Source organism: Prionailurus viverrinus, chromosome X (assembly GCF_022837055.1).
Source record: "Prionailurus viverrinus isolate Anna chromosome X, UM_Priviv_1.0, whole genome shotgun sequence".
Taxonomy (NCBI): Eukaryota; Metazoa; Chordata; class Mammalia; order Carnivora; family Felidae; genus Prionailurus; species Prionailurus viverrinus.
In genome coordinates, this window is record NC_062579.1 from 118830556 (window position 1) to 118846542 (window position 15987).

General features: G+C 52.0%; 1 protein-coding gene across 13 annotated transcripts in view; it reads left to right on the forward strand.

The window, feature by feature from the left end:
* The first annotated feature begins 7755 nt into the window (after positions 1-7755).
* ZNF185 (zinc finger protein 185 with LIM domain) overlaps positions 7756-15987 on the forward strand; it is a 64515-nt gene continuing 56283 nt past the window's right edge. For all 13 annotated transcript variants that reach the window (XM_047844158.1, XM_047844169.1, XM_047844160.1 and 10 more), the window contains exon 1: positions 7756-7937. The gene's annotated coding sequence lies outside the window, so the exon portion shown is untranslated. The remainder of the gene's footprint in view (positions 7938-15987) is intronic.

A 15987-nucleotide genomic window follows, 5' to 3' on the forward strand; every position in this document is an offset into this window, starting at 1 on the left:
GCAGCAGGGCAAGACTGGAAGCTAGGAGACGTTGGTGAGGTGAATGAAGACACTGGCTAGGACTAGCCTGGTCGTGGCAGTAGAAGTGGTTAGAAGTGCTCAGGATCTGGGTATATTTAGAAAGTAGAGCAGCAATCAGGACTTATTGATTGGTTACATGTGGAGATGAGGGAAGAAAGAAAAATCAATTTAGCCTTTGACTTGCACATCTGGGAGGTGCCACTGATGGAGATTAGGGAGACCTAGAGAAGAGAGATTTGGATGGGATGGAGTTTTGTTTGGACATGTTTAGCTTGAGTGGACCTTTATACATTGAAAGGGAGGAAAAAGATTTCCTGAACCCTCTTAGGGTCTTTGGTTGGGTCTTAAAACTAGACTGACAGAGACAGATTAACAAGAGAGAAGCATACACATTTATTTAATATAAGTTTTATGTGATATGGGAGCCCTCTAAGGAAATGAAGACCTGAAAAAATGGTTAAACCTGAGTGTTTTCATGCTAGGTTTGGTGAAAAGTGGAGAGTTGTGAAAAGATATGACAGGGTAAAGAGTTTGAGCTAAGTGTAATAAACTAGGGGGAACTTAAAGCCTGTTTGTTCAGATACTTCTTGGCATTTCCCTCCCCCTTGGATGTTCTTTTCCTAAGAGTATAGGGAGAGCACTTCTTACATGAGGGTCTTATGATCTGCTGTGGGGGGAGGGGCGGAGCAGAGGGAAGGTCGGAAACCTTCCTGCTTATGCTGTTTTGTCAAACTCCTTCATCTTAAAATATTCAATATACCATGGTACCATGTTTTGGTGTAGCATGTCCTAAAGCCCATCAATAGCCATATGGTGATTTCATTGAGCATCTCTCTATATAACAAGCTCTATTCTTAGTACTGTCCATATAACCTTTACAATGAGGCAGATGCTGGTATTCTTACCTCTGTTGTACAGGTGAGAAGTGGAAACCCAGAGAGGACAAGTAACTTGCCCAAGGTCACACTGCTATTTATTGGCACAGCCAGGATTTTCACCCAGACAGTCCATTTCCAGAGGCTGTGCTCCTAACCTTCAACACCTCCAGATAAGTAGGGTGTCATAGAGACCAAGAGAAGCATGTTTTTCTATAATTAAGGAGTGATCAACTATGGTTAAGAGGTTAATAAGTAAGGGCAGAGATGTGACCACTGGGCTTGGCAACATGGAGATCATTTGTAACCTTGACAACACTTTAGTGAGTGTTAGGGTTGAAATCCTAACGGAAATGGGTTTATGAAGAATGGGGGAAGAAGTAGAGATAGTGAGTCTAGATACCTCTTTCATAGAGTTTTGCTCAGTAGAGCAGCAGAGAAATGGGACACTAACTGGAGGTGGGAGTGGGTTAAGTGAAATTCTTCTTTTATTTTGTTAATGTTGATGGGAATGCTCCAAATGATGCAAAATAGAAAGGGATAATTACTAAGAAGGGAGTTCTTGTGAATGTGAGAAGGGGTAGGATCCAGAAATTTATATTGATACTATTTTGCATAGTTCTGTGACCTGTGCCAGTACTATCATTGCCTTGGGGCAGGCATGAAGAAAACAGATGTTTGGATTTGTCCAGATTTGATGCCATGTCAGGTGGAGGTGACAGACAGTGCAATAAAGGAGATTCAGATGTTGACAAGAGAGTTGTTGAAGTGATGGGCCATTGTCTCTAAGCTGCATAGGGCGAGAAGTGAACAGAGAAAAGGGTTAACGGATGGGAGGAAAGTAGAGGAGCAAATGCGTGGGAAGTCCCCATGACCTGGAAAAATAGTTGTTGCTATCTTTCATAGAAGGTCAATGAACAAGCCTGCTAGAAAAGAGGAGGTAGGGGTCAAAACGTGTAAGGGCTGCAGTGAGATTCCAGAGGTGACAGGATGCAGACTGCCTGTTGGAAGAGGAGGTTGCAGTGGAATTGACAGGATCTTCAGAGATGTCAGGGTCAAAGACCTGGGAGGCCTGAAGGGTGGTGGCAAATGGTCTACAGGCATGGATGCTGAAGTCACACACTTATTATTCCACCTCCCAGTCACTTTCTCACATCCATATGATCTGGGTGGAAAAGCAGGATGAGCCAGATACAAAGACTTGCCTGAATGTTGGATGGTGTATTAAGCAGTTGGCCTGAGCTGCCGAAGAGGAAAGGTTTTCAACCAAGGGCAAACTAGTCTATCCAGAGATAGATGGGATATGGTAGAAGGAAGAGGCTTACAGAGAGGAGCTGCAGGAGGACTTGTCAGTTAAGGATGAAATGGAGAGTTTCCCTCTAAGGAGAATTGGAGAAGATAGAGTGACACTGTCCAGTAGAACTTTCTGCCATGATGGAAACATTATCTATACAGGATCTGCTAACCACATGGGGCTATTGAGCACTTGAAATCTGGCTATTGTGACTGAGGAGCTGAATTTTCAATTTTATCTAATTGCAATTAATTAAATTTAAATAGCCACATGCAGCCAGTGGCAACTGTACTGGCTAGTAGAGCTCTACAGAAATGTGCTGGTTAGGGAGCTGCAGTCCTCAACATCACAGCTGGGCAGCCTGGGGAGGAAGGGAAGGGTGCAGGACACATTGCCAGTGAGCCTAAAAGCAATTGGTCAAGGTACAGGTATAGGTTACTGGAGCCAAGTGGAATGGACAGGGAACAGGTGTGCCCCACATCCTGGCTTTTCTGATCCCTTGTGATGAGAGCTAGACCCTTCCCTCCATGCTCACAAGATGTGAGTTTCCGCCAAAGGGGACTTTGGCCGACAGCTCCCTGGTCCCGCTCAGATGGATGAAGAGGCAGCCTCTGAACTGTTCCTTCCAATCTCTCAAAGGCTGTTTCCCTTGAGGAGCTTAAGGCAGCTAAGCACCAAGGAAAGTTTCCAGAGACTAATAGAGAAGCATACATCCTACAAAAAGTGAGTCACAGTAACCTGGTTCTCCAGTGTAAAAGAGTCTCAGGGATCCACTGCATTTCCCCTTCCCAGGTGGGCATTTCCCAAGTGCAAGGGCAATGCTTAGCTAAAAAGAACAAATCAGAAACTCTTGGAGCTGGACAGACCCTCAGGTTGCTATAGCCTCATCTCTACTGGCTAGTGGTTTAGCCAGGCCAGGCTTAGCAGGGTCCCTGAGTGAGAGGTCCCACCCTTGCCAGACAGATCTAACTATTACAAAGTCAGTTTTCCCTTGCAGCCTGTATCCCCCTGCCAGGTCTTCCACCTCAGGGTGCTAGTCAGGTCAGAGGCAGTTACACACACCCCAACACTCTGGCCTTCCTGTTTTTTGAGCAGGTGGTAGCTTCCACACCTTGTCTCTTCTGGGCCAGTCCTCACAGTGCACAGTGGGAATCAATCTTTCAAGAGGGTTCTGGGAGTCTGAGCTGCTTCTCTCACCACCCCACCACCCCCACCACCCCACCCTCACCCCCCCACCCCCCGCCACACAGGGCATCCAGGGGGCAGGGCTTGGGACTAACTTGGGGGAGGGACTCCCAGCACGGCCAGACAGCTTCCAGATTCCCCTGTCACTGAGACCCTCAGCGTGGCCCTTTGCCCGGAGTGGCTGAGCTCAGGGATGAGGGGGCGCTGGGCAGGGAGCCCACTGTCTCCTCCTCATGACTTCCCTTCCTCCTCCTCCCAGGAGCCTCCTTGCCGGCCAACTGTACTAAAACTCCGGAAAACCATGGCGGGGAGGTTTTCCAATTAGAACATTCTTTTTCCGATCTGTGGATGATTCTTAAAGCAGCAAAAATCCATTCTTCAGGGCATGTGGGGATTTATCTGCCAGCGAGGCCTTGGCTTAGCTTGTGCACTCGTGCTCTGGAGGCCTGACCTGGGGCTGCTTCAGAGCCAGAGACAAGAGACAGTCTGCATTTTGGGGCATCAGGTCACACAGGCCAGAACCAATGGCAGAGTGTTTCGTGAAGTTATTCAAAATGGTAGATTCAAAAAGCAGTGGAGAGTCCAGGCTGCAGGGATGGGAGATGTCAACATGACCTGGGGAGGCCCGCCTGCGTGACCTGACCTCCCTGATCCCAGGGAGGCCACTGTCCACAGAGCAAGAAATCCCAAGGCGTGGATTTCGCTCCTTGGAGCTGCACTGGTCTGCCATTCCCATCAGACTGGGAACTGCTCCAAGCCAGGACTGGGTCTGACTGGTCTCTAAGTGGGTGGAGGGTGTGGCAGTGTGGTGGGGAACAGGAGGCCCAAAGGGGGCACTTGGTGAGTGAGAGTATATATTTGTGCCAGGTAAATGGACCAGTCCCTTAGCTTGGAGTACAGGCTCAGGGCAGGGTGGGGGCCCCCCAAAGGCAAGACTGGGCAGGTAGGGTCTCATCCCATGTGCTGACAGATTGGACCAGCTCCCAGCAACCTGGAGAGCAGGTTACAGACTCAGAGGTCTGGCCCTGCAAGTTCAGAGCTCCATAGGGGCCACTGGGGGTGCAACCATGCCTGGGGACCCCTGCCCTGAGTGGACCCACCCTGCTTGGAGCCAGCAGAGTCACCCAGCAAGTGAAAACTGGTTGAAGAGCTTAGGAGGATGAGGCAGCAGGGTGAGCCCTGGAAGGAGGGAGGGAAGAAGCGGATTAGGGTGCAGACAGGAGCCCAGCCCTCCAGACATGTGAACCTGAGCACCCTAGCTGGGCAGGGGCTCCATCCAGAGTAACTGGAGACCTGGTTTTCATCCTAGCTCTCCCTCAGACTGGTTGTGTGGCCTCAGCTAGATGCCATACCTGTCTGGGCCCATTTCCCCATTTGTACAATGGCAGAGTTTGGGTCAGTGCTTTGTCTCCAGTGGTCTTCAATATGAGGACACTCTTACCTGGGTTGGCTTTGAGGCCTGACAGCTTTCAGAACCCCACCCATTATCTCCCTCCCTAACCTGGGAACTCTTCAGAGCACTGCTGGCCAGTTCTTTCCAAACAGCCACTTATCCCCCTACTCATCTGCTTACTTCAACCTGGTCTCCCAGAGAATCTGTCTTCTTGCCTACTCATGAGCTGTGGACTCCCTTCCCCTTCGGGGGGGGGGGGTTGTCACCTGCCCACTCCTGCCTCTACCTTCCAGGCCTTTTGTCTACCCAAACAGCCCAGCCTGGCCCCACCATGAGGCTCACCTTAGTTAGAGACTTGAGCAGAGAATAGAGAGGGACAGGGCCAAGCTCAGGCCAGGCAGGGGTAGAGCCAAGTCTGGGGGCAGCCAACAGTCACTAAAATCTTGACCTCCAAGTTCTAGGCCAAGGCAAAGTTTGTGAATGAGCCAATGTTGTGGTTGAGAATGGGCAGAAGGTCACCACCAAGGGGACATCTTGTGCAGGGGTCAGTGGTATGAAAGCACTTGGTGTGTCTGGGCCCAGGTGCCTGAGAACAAGGAGTCAAAGAAGAGGCTGATGAAGTTGGCAGGGACCTTGAAGTCTGGCTGAGGTGGCTGGGGGTGGCCCTGGTAGGAGTGGGGGTTTCTGTTGGGACAGTGAACAGGTGGGCAAGGCAGGGCAGGGTAGGGCAAAGCAGTTACCATTCGAGTCAAACCCGTTTTAGGTGAGATCAGCTGCAGGGCCTGGCAGCCTGGGAGGGAGGGAGGAGTTGAAGAAAGGCTGGTCTCTTAGGCTGACACTGTCATGGCATATCTGGCCTGGGCAAGGGCTGAATCACCTGGGACATGGGAAGAGCTTGAGGCTCCAGGGAAGCCCAACCCAGGGCAGCCTTCACTGACTGGTCATTGGTGGCTTTGGACCCCAGTCTTGTGTTCTGTAGCTGACCCACCCACACTTAAGGCTCTGGAGCAAGCTTTCCCCTTCCCACTGGAGGCTTTGGGAGGCAAGTACCACCTTCTTCTTCACCCTTATATCTAACCCATCACTGTGCCCTCTACATCTGAAGTTTCTTGAAAGGAAAGGGGATGTGATACACCCTAGGTCATATAGTGAGTATATTTAGGAGCTAGGAGGCCAAGCCAAATCCATGGCCACCAGCAACCCAAGCAGAGGATGGGAAGGCATTAGATACTGGCCACCAGAGTGGAAGCAGAAAAATGCTGGTTGGCAAGAGACAGATGAACTGAAGTGACTTTATATACAATCCCCCCATCCCCACTCCCTATACACATAGTCACATAGACACAGGGTCACTTCCTCCCTACTTGATAAAGCCCAGGAAGAGAATAATGAGAATTATTTCTAGAGTCTCAATCACCCCTCAATTCCCTCCTTCTGCAAATCCCCTCCAACCCCTTGTGCTTGTCTTTGTGTCCCAGCGATGACTCAGATGTGGCCCTGCCCTCTTGGAGCTCACCATGTAGAATAATAGAGGTGATGGCCACTATGCTAGAACTATGTCATCAGAGGGAACTGGGGGAGCACACAGAAGGAGGCAATCTACTTGCCTGGGTGGCACATGCAGTCAGAGAAGGATCTACAGCCACTTGAGTGAAGGTTTGGAGAACGACTAAGACAAGGGGACAAAGGACATTGTAGGGAGTCTGAGTGCCAGGAGCAAATACCCCAAGGAGATAGGACTTGTGATATTCAGAAGGCAGAAGCAGGGGAGTGTGGCTGGATGTGCAGAGAGAGGTTGGTGCCACAAATTCTTGGGGCCCCTTAAAGTTTGGCTTTTATCCTGAGAGCAACGGGAAGCCATCAAAGAGTTGCACGCATATAAACTATTAAACTGACTTGTGTGTGGAGACAGGGTGGGAAGAAAGGCAAAACCAGAGGCAGGGAAACCAGCAAGGAGGCTGGTCCTATAGCCCAGGCCTGCACTAGGGTGGTGGCAGTGGGCGTGGACAGAAGTCTATGGATTGGAAGGCCATTTGGGACATAGACTTGACAGAGCTTGATGAAGGAGGAACTGTTGGTCCATCCTTTTGATCCCATCATCTGATAGGCCAACTTTTAGCCAACCCTATGCCGTCTGTTCGACGGCAGTTAAGTTCCTCACATAAGAGGCATTCCCTGGACCCACAGGCAGGGTTGGGGCTTCTTTTGAAGCTCCCTCCTTCCTAGTCCCCAACCCAGTGCCTTGCACATAGCAAGTACTCAGTAAGCATGATTCAATGACACAAGTACTCAAAAAGCACAAATGAATGACACTTATCAAACTGCACTGGTCCTAGGGGTCTGGATGTGTCACCTGTGAGGTGGCCCGGCTTGCTGACAAGGTGCTCCCAGCATGGCCTTCCAGGGTGAGAACTTCTCTAGTGTTGCCGGTGAGCCAGGCTCCCTCACTTTCTTCTTCTTCCCAGCCTCTGGGATTTCCTGTATGATCTCAGCCTCTGGCCCCCTTCCCCCCCTCCCCGCCCCTGTCTGGGATCTTCATCTGTAAAATGGATCTAGGAACAGTAGTTCTCGACAGAATTAACCCAAAGCATCTGTGGAAGTCATTGGCCTTGAACCGGGGCCAGATCGCGTCGGGTGTGGGCAGGGGCGCAAGTAGGCAGCCGGGGCGTTCATGTGGCGGAGACCTCCCGGTCCGGAGCTGGGAGCCCAAAGGAATTTGCCTGGAAGTTTTCCACCGTGGCAGAGCCTTCTGGAGCTTGCTCTGTGCTCGCCTCGGGGTGCCCCGGCCTTGATTTCTCCAGTAGCCCCGAGGGGCGGGGCTGGGAAGGAGCGGGAGGGCCGAGGACACTGGCGGGAGAATGTGCGGAATGTGCCAGGCGCATCTACCTACCCCAAGAGAGGGCAGAGGAAGGGGGCCGGCCGAGGGGAGGGGCGAGGGGCGAGGCACTGGGCGCCGGTGAAAACCTGTTTGTTCTCCTGCGGGTGGAGCCCAGTCCGCGCCTCCTCGCTGCCCTGCACGCTCTTCGCTGCACCAGGCTCCCGCCGTCCCACAACCGCCGCCCCGGGCCCGGCCTGGCCTGGCCCGGTTGGGCGCTGTCCACCGGAGGGAGCCCGCGCCCCGTGTCCGCCCGCTCCTCGGCCCACCCCGCGAGCCGGGCACCTGTGCCAGGTAGGGCTGTCGAGTCGCCGTTGGCGCGGCCCGGTGGAGAGGCAACGGGGTGGGGGTGGGGGACGCCCCGCCCATACCCAGTCAGGTGGCGGGGACAGCTCAGGGCCTCAGTTCCCCCTTCCATGATCCTCACCCGCTCCAAGCATTCCTCCTGGGCTTCCACCAAGGAGGCAATGAACTTGGTTTTCTGGTTTTCCCTGTAAGCAAAGAGAGTAAACTAGAGAGGCAGAGAAGGCTGGCCTGGTCCCTCTATTCTCACCCTTTCTGGAAAAATGATTTGATTGTTAGTGAATGGCCTGGGGCCAAGGTGCTGTAAGAGTTGACTGCAAGCAAAGGAATCAGGGCATCTCAGATCAGCTAGTTCACCCTGTGTCCATTTTATAGATAAGAACACTGAGACCCAGAGGCTGGCTCACCCTGGAGCCCAGAGCAGGGGGCTCGAGGATTGCTTGTGATGAGCATGTGCTGGGCACAGGGCAGTCTCCTGCAGGGCTACCAGAAAGGTAGCTGCCCAGACAGAAGGCGCCGAATCAAGTGTCACTGAGTGTTATCAACAGGATCTGCAGCAAATGGGCTCTGTGGCTGAATTGTTTGGATGGGGGTAGGGGAGCCAAGAGCCTTGTCCTCTTTGGAAAGGTAGAGTGATACCTGGCCTCAGGAAGACTGAATGCTCAGCATCTCTGTCTGCTCTGCTACTTCCGAGCTTGGGGGCATTTGGGCAGCTCCATCAGTCCAAGGGGTAACACACCAGGCCTCCTCCCACCCAAGGCTGTTGGGGGTTCAGATGAGGTCAGTGTGAGCGGGCCTGGGCTCTGGAACATCTGAGATGTGGTAGGAATTGTGTTCTCACTGAGCTGTTTGCACTTAGATTTGACACTGTAGATGGCAAAGCATCTCAGGATCACACTCTGTGAACCCTGAGAGAGACATGCCCTCACACCCCATCAAGCAGTAGAGCCAGTCTTGCTTTGGTCTCATGGCCCTTTAGATTTCTGGTCATGGTACCTGGCTGGGGACTGGAAGCAGGGTCCCATGAGCTGGGTCCCACCCAGCATGCCTGGTGCTCTTTGTGTTTCTGCCTAGGCAGTGGGGAAAGGCTCTGCATTCCTGCTCCTTCCTCACCAGCTCACATAATACTGGGCAAGTCTGGGAGAAAGGGGAAGCAGGAGATGTACCTACCTTCCCAGGGTCTCCACTGCCTCATCTGAAAAATCAGGGGCAGCCCAGAGGCCAGCTCAAAGGCCCTGGTTGCCGCTTAGAAGCAACTAGCTAGGACATAGATGTACAGACCAGGGGCCAGCTTGCTGGCTGGTCTTGGTGCCTGTGCTATTTGTTTCATTACCCCTGGGCCATAGGATGGGAAGGAGAAGACCCACCTCACTTTCCCTACCCACTTCCATCAATTATCAGCCCCAGCCCTTGTGCCTTCCTGGCCTGGACTTCAGATGCCCTGGCCTGCCTGGAGTCCCTATACTCAACTATTGTAAGCTGATGGAAGGTACACAGAGCAGCACACAGCAGGTGCTTCACATCTGTTCATTTCCACTCTTTGGACATCACAAGTCAGTGACAGAGGTACCCCATTTCCATACTGGGTGCTGCAGCTTTGAGTAGCATAAACACAAGGGGCCATGGGAGCCTGGAGCAGGGGAGCAGCCCTCACTGGGAGTATCAGGGAAGGCTTCCTGGAAGAGGAGGGCTTGGAAGTAAGGGAAGGAGCTTGGCAGCTGCCAGGGCAAGGCCTATATATCCACTGGGGCTGCATGAGTCTAGCCTCCCCCGTGTTCCTGAAAGACCAAAGCCAGTTCTTCCTAAGCCCCTATATGTTCTACCCAGAGCTGGACAGTGGGGGCCTGGAGGGAAATCACAGGCAGGCTTTGCCCCAAGGAGTGACAGGCTAGCTGGGGAGATGGACAGCCACTCAGTAGGGAGCAACGACCAGCATCGAATTTGTCCACCTCACTTCCTTCTCAACTAGAGTCCAGATTTCAGCCACTGAAGACAGTGACCCCAGGGGTGGCTAGTGTTTCACCTCAGCTTCCCTCAGCATGCCTGGTGCTCTTTGTGTTTCTGCCTAGTGCCCATGTAGCCTCCTGAGATCTAGCAGGGCAGATAGGCATCAGCAGCTAGTCCCTGAACTGTCCTCAGTTACATGGCAAGAAAAATCCCAAATCTGACTCAATGTACTCTGGAAGCTGGAAGCCTGCCTTCTTCCTTTCCCACTCAGCCTCCACGGGTGACTGATCCCTTTGGTCTGGATCTTGCTTCAAGCCACAGCCCATAAGGTGCCAGCTTATGCATAACACCAGCTTTCTTTCTGCTTGCTGAGTCCTGAGGCTGCCCCACTGCCAGGCCCTCCTGGCATGGGACAGAATCATGGCTGGAGAAGGGAGAGCCATTTTCCATGGCTTCAGAGCTGTGAGCAGCAACCCACATGGTGCCCCAGGCCTTTGGCTCCTGTGATTAGGATCCATCAGGGACTCTGTATTCATTTCCACTGTGTCTGCAGAGAGCTGGCTGATGCCAGGACAGGGGCAGTGCACCTAGGGGACCCACATGCCTGAGAGTGATGTTCAGGAGAGGTCGGCATCATTGCTTCTGAGGGTCAGCAAGCTGGCAGGAGACTGATGAAGTGGAGCAGAGAGATGAACAGTAGTAGAGTGTGTGATGTACCAGGGAGGTGTCTTTACAGCCTAGTGGTAAGAGAGAAGCTGAGAGGTCAGATTGGGTTCAAACCCCAGCTCAGCCACCATCTAGTTGTGCAAACCTGAGCAGACCACACAACCTCCAGAGGCCTCGGTTTTGTCACCTGTACAGAAGGGAGGCTGAAGCCAGGAACACCTGCTTCACAGTGTCCTCCTCCAGCGACTGTGATGGCCAGGGCTGAGGGTGGGCCCAGCTTGGGAGGAATGTGGGTTCCGCATCTAAAGAAAAATGATTTAAAAATCACTACCAGTCTGTACCAGTGAGGCATATGGTGTCTACCCACAGTTAAATATTTGCCACAAAACATTTAATTCTTTTTTTTTAAATTTTTTTTTCAACGTTTATTTATTTTTGGGACAGAGAGAGACAGAGCATGAACGGGGGAGGGGCAGAGAGAGAGGGAGACACAGAATCGGAAACAGGCTCCAGGCTCTGAGCCATCAGCCCAGAGCCTGACGCAGGGCTCGAACTCACGAACCGCGAGATCGTGACCTGGCTGAAGTCGGACGCTTAACTGACTGCTCCACCCAGGCGCCCCGTCACAAAACATTTAATTCTTAAATTCACTTCTGGATGCCTACTAAAATCTGATTTGCTTCCTTTTTTCTAATAATGTCTACTGTTTTCATTTTTAACTGTTTATCTTGGATTGATTTAAAACGCACAGAAAAGTTGTGAGAATGATACAAAGAACTCCCTCAAAGTCTCATCTGGATTCCCTGCTGTTAACTTTTCTGATAATTTTCGTTAGGAAGGGGGAAGTTGACATGGGAGCACTTGTGTGACAGTAATGTTCATTGAGGAGCGGCCATGGAGGGGTCAGGGAGTGGACAGGGCTCGCATCAGTTCTTTTTTCCAAAAGGGAAACTGAGGCACAGAGAGGTACCCACTCAAGACTCACTTGAGGATTAAGAATGGAGCCAGGTTACTTTGTCTCACAGATAATGTATGTGTTTGGTGAGTGTTTTCTGATTACTTGCCTGTGTTGGGCACTGGGGCACAGCAGTGAATGAGAACTGAGAAGGGTAGGGGAAGGAAAGCAGAAGGGACAGGTATGGGTGGAGAAGGGGCTGAAAAATGAAAGTCAAGAGGCCCTATGGATGTCATTGTCAAACTCTAATGTGGGGAGTCAGGAACTTACAGCTTAAGCGCATGTCCCAGGGGTTTTGTATTCTAGAGGGACCTAGAGGCCACTTTCAGAACCACTGTCTAGGTTTTTCCTGTGGGGAGTGTGCTCATTTCCAACTGCAAGAGGAAACCAAGAACTGGAGCCACTGGTGGTAGCGGTGGAGGTAGCTGTGGAGCTCTGTGGCCATGCCCTGGGTCAGGGAGGAGACCTGGCCTCTGGGACCAGTGGTGGGCAGGCCTCATGCTGCTGCAGGCTGTTGCTGGTGGTCCTGACCTTTACCCTGTAGTCTGGTTCCTGTGATAATTGGCTCAGCACACCATTTTCTGATGACTAGGTCAGTTTTCCAGAGAGCTTGATGTGGCAAGGGTTCCAATCATAAGAATGAGTGAAAATGCTTACACCAGGCAGTGCCTGGTTTAGACTAAAAACAAAACAAAACAAAACAAAACAAAACCCCAGGATTTGTCTCACCACTTCTGCCCGGTGAGCTCCCACTTATTCTTTCATTCTTTTGGGACGGCCTGAGCCAAGGGCACTTCCTTGGGAAATGCAGCACTCTGGCAGTGCCCTAGAAGGGCTGCTATAGGCTCCTGTCCGTCTGTCTGTCTGCCCAGTACCCAGCCTGGCTGTCAGGTCTCCATAAATGCTTGTTGAATAAATGAAAGTGTGGCCTTAGGCAAATTCTTTCTCCTGAGTCTCCATATTCTTATAAAAAAAATGGGGACAGTGATAATAGGTAAGGGTGGAGCTCAGGACACTCTGGGTCCGGGGTGGACAGGAAGGGGAGAAAGTAGCTGGGAGGAGGCCTGTCCAAGCTCGGCTGGGGTGGGAGGTATTGTTGGGTGGGGAGAGGGGGCTCATTTCTCTTTTCCTCTTGAGCTTTACTCACAATCACCTGTAACTAGGACAAAAGGAATTCTTTGGCCAGTGTTAGTCAGGGGCAAGTGGGGGAGCGGGGACTTGTGTGTCACCAGGCCTGCTTTGGCAAAGGCTGAATAGGTGGCAACATTGAGGATACAGGGGTATTCTTGAGGAGGGAGTTGGTTAAGGTGGGGGGTGGGATCTATGACCCCTGAATCCCTTTCAACCCCTTTGGCTGTCTGTGTGCTGATGGGGATAGCATCTCTGCCCTACTGGGATGAGCTTAAGACCACCTTGGTTCTTAGGTCCAGGGGGTGAGGAACCAAGCCAGCCCAGGCCTTGAAGGAGAGCTCCCAGGGTTCCTCTGGGCCTCTTCTCATGCTACAGCATGAGAGGTAGAGGCCCTGGAAACAGTGGGAATAATTCATATAGATGGCTCTGGCAAGGGGCTCTGTTTGGGGTAAGGGTTCATGGGCCCTGCTATCCCCATCGTTTTAACCCTGCCCAGACCCCTGGCCTCCACAAAGTATCTCAGAGGACCCTGCCAAGAAGCCCTTGCTGGTCCCTGAGGCCAAGCTACCTCTGAAATGGACCAGTCACCCCAAGCAGTCACTTGTATCCAGCCTGTGGAAAACTAGAAAGTGGGCACAGGACAGCCAGAAGGAATCCTGGCTCCTCAAGAGTGACAGGCAGCCATGGCTCCCTTTACCCCCTTGGGGCTTGAACTCTACACTGCCTCTGAAGAGAGTTGGCCTGTGTCAGACCCTCAGATAGCTGCCTTCCAGGGCCCTCCAGCACTGACGCCAAGAAGTCTAGATTCTGGGATGTTGGGGGTGGGCTGAGGGAAGGTGAAATTCCAGACTTTCATGTAGAACTCATTTACCTGTAAAGCACATTTACAAATACTACCCCCCCCCCAGGCATTCTTTTTCCATATTACATTTTTCCCTCTGTAATCCAAATCTCCTCCAGCTCTTTTTTCCACGTGGTGCACCTCCTTCCTTCTGCCTCATTAGCCTCCACATGGGAGTCCCTAGGACTGGAGCATCACATGCAGGTCAAGGTGCTCTGCTCCACTGGGGCTCCTGGGAGCTGTGTGCTGAGTAGCAGACTGGGGGTCTCTGACATGACCCAGCTGCTCTGCCATCACTCTGGCAGGCCTCTGAAGGGCCCCTTCCAGGAGGAAAGCAACCTGTCTGCTGATCGTCCTCTTGCCAGATGCTGAGACTGGGAATCAGGATGTCCTCAGTCATGAGACCTGGCCACAGGAGACCGCTTCATAACACATTTGATCATTCTAGCACTTGGCTGCCTGAGTATTGGCCTGGGTCCAAACCTAGACATTAGGCCAAATGCCTTCAGAAAAGACTGGGTGAGGGCACCCAAGCTGGGGGTGGAGGTCACACTCTCTGACTTTTGGCATCCCCAGCTCTTTCACACTCCATGCTATATCCTGCCTGTGGCCTCACTCCATTCATCTCTTTGTCCAGGCCTTTCTCAGCCTGGCATGTGGAGTGCATGCCAGCCCATTCTTGCACTTCCTGCTGCAGCCTCCTGGGAGAGCCTGTCCCATGGCCTGCCCAGTGTCTTAGGCATTTGTCCTCCAGGGGATGTTGCAGAGGGAGGACAGGACAGGGAGGGAAGCTCTCTGAAAACAGCACTGCATGGGGTCCCATGGACTTGCTGATGAGCAGACGGGCTGCACTGAGACGCATGCCTTCCTCCTATGACTAGGGACTTCATCTTCACCCAGAGAGAGTAAGTGACATGTCCAGTGACGTGTTTTGACAGAACTAGGACTTGGACCCCTTGTCTAGTGCTCTTTTATTTGTACCCGAGTTTGAACAGACATCACAGATGTGTGGCTTCTTGGCCTTGGCCAAGTCCTCCACATCTCTAGCAGCATGAGTGTGCCTCTCCCATGAAATGACAGATAATGAGCCCAGCTGGCTTGGCTCTACAGCTATCTGAACAAGCATGGTCTCCTACCCCCTTCTTGCTTCTGTTTCTGGTGCTTAGAGGGAAAAGGTAAGAGGCAGAGTCCTCTAGCAGGCAGGCTTGACTACCTTGGTGTTACCCTTCCCCTGGTAACCCAGACCACCCCAATCCTAGTATAGTTCATTACCCTGAAGGGGCTTAATAGGGGCCTCTCATGGGTATTTATGCACAAGGGAGGACTCTAATCTTGAAGCTCAAAGGCACTTGCTTGGAACACACCCAAAGAGGACCTAGATGTGCATTCCAGAAGGTGGATCTAAGGCACAGGGTCTTTTCTTTGAGACTTTCTCTCCATCCTGGGACCACTGATGGCTCTGTGTTCAAAGGGAGTGTTTACAGTGAGAATGAACAAGAGCCTCATCCCCATGGTCAGAATCCCCCATTACCAGTTGGGCCAGAAGGGAGGTATGGAGGGATTCTGGCCAGTAGAACTAGAGCCTTGGTGTTGTAGAGCCCAACTTAGGCTGTTATAGTAAGGCAAGAAGGAACAGGTATGACAGCTGGAGTCATCCTTGCAGGCTGTGTCTTTCCACTGTTTAGTCATTGATACCCTCACCCAATGATGGGGAGCCAAGGTCCCATGCAAAAAAGGAGTGTCCTTCCTGTCAGTCCAGCTGTCTTCTCTGAGACCGCTTGACAGTGCCCAGTGGAAGGATCAGAAGTGGTTGGATTTACTCATCTTAGAAACAAGTTGTTGAGAGACAAGGGACTTTTCATTACTTCACCTCTTCCCTCATGACCCAGATAGGAGCACTTATGTTTTTGCTGAAGTGATTCTGGGGCTCTGCCTCGATTAGGGCTCCCTGCTTTGGAGTCCCATGAAAATGCTCACAGACAGGGGCGCCTGGGTGGCTCAGTCAGTTAAGTGGCTGACTTCAGCTTAGATCATGATTTCATGGTTCATGAGTTCGAGCCCCACATCGGGCTCTGTGCTGACAGCTCAGAACCTGGAGCCTGCTTCGGATTCTGTGTCTCCCTCTCTCTCTCTGTCCCTCCCCACTCATACTCTGTCTCTCTCTCAAAAATAAACATTTTTTAAAAATTGTTTTTAAAAAATGCTCACAGACAAACCTTTACTCAAACGTGGCCTGAGGTTGGCCCAGCAACTGGCCCATGCACCGGGCAGCCCAAGGCCTTGTAGCCTTCATGTATATGTCACTTACCACATCCATAGTTTGTCACTGGGCTTGGCCACATGGGCCATGCTTGGGGTTGTGTCTTCTTGTCCTGTCCCACTGGCTTCCTCAGCCAACTCCTGACTCACACCTAAGGGGTCAATCCAGAGTTGAGCTGCAGGCTCAGGTTCCAAAAGACACAACTGCATGTGATCCCTGCTGGACGGGGATGGGGTCCACA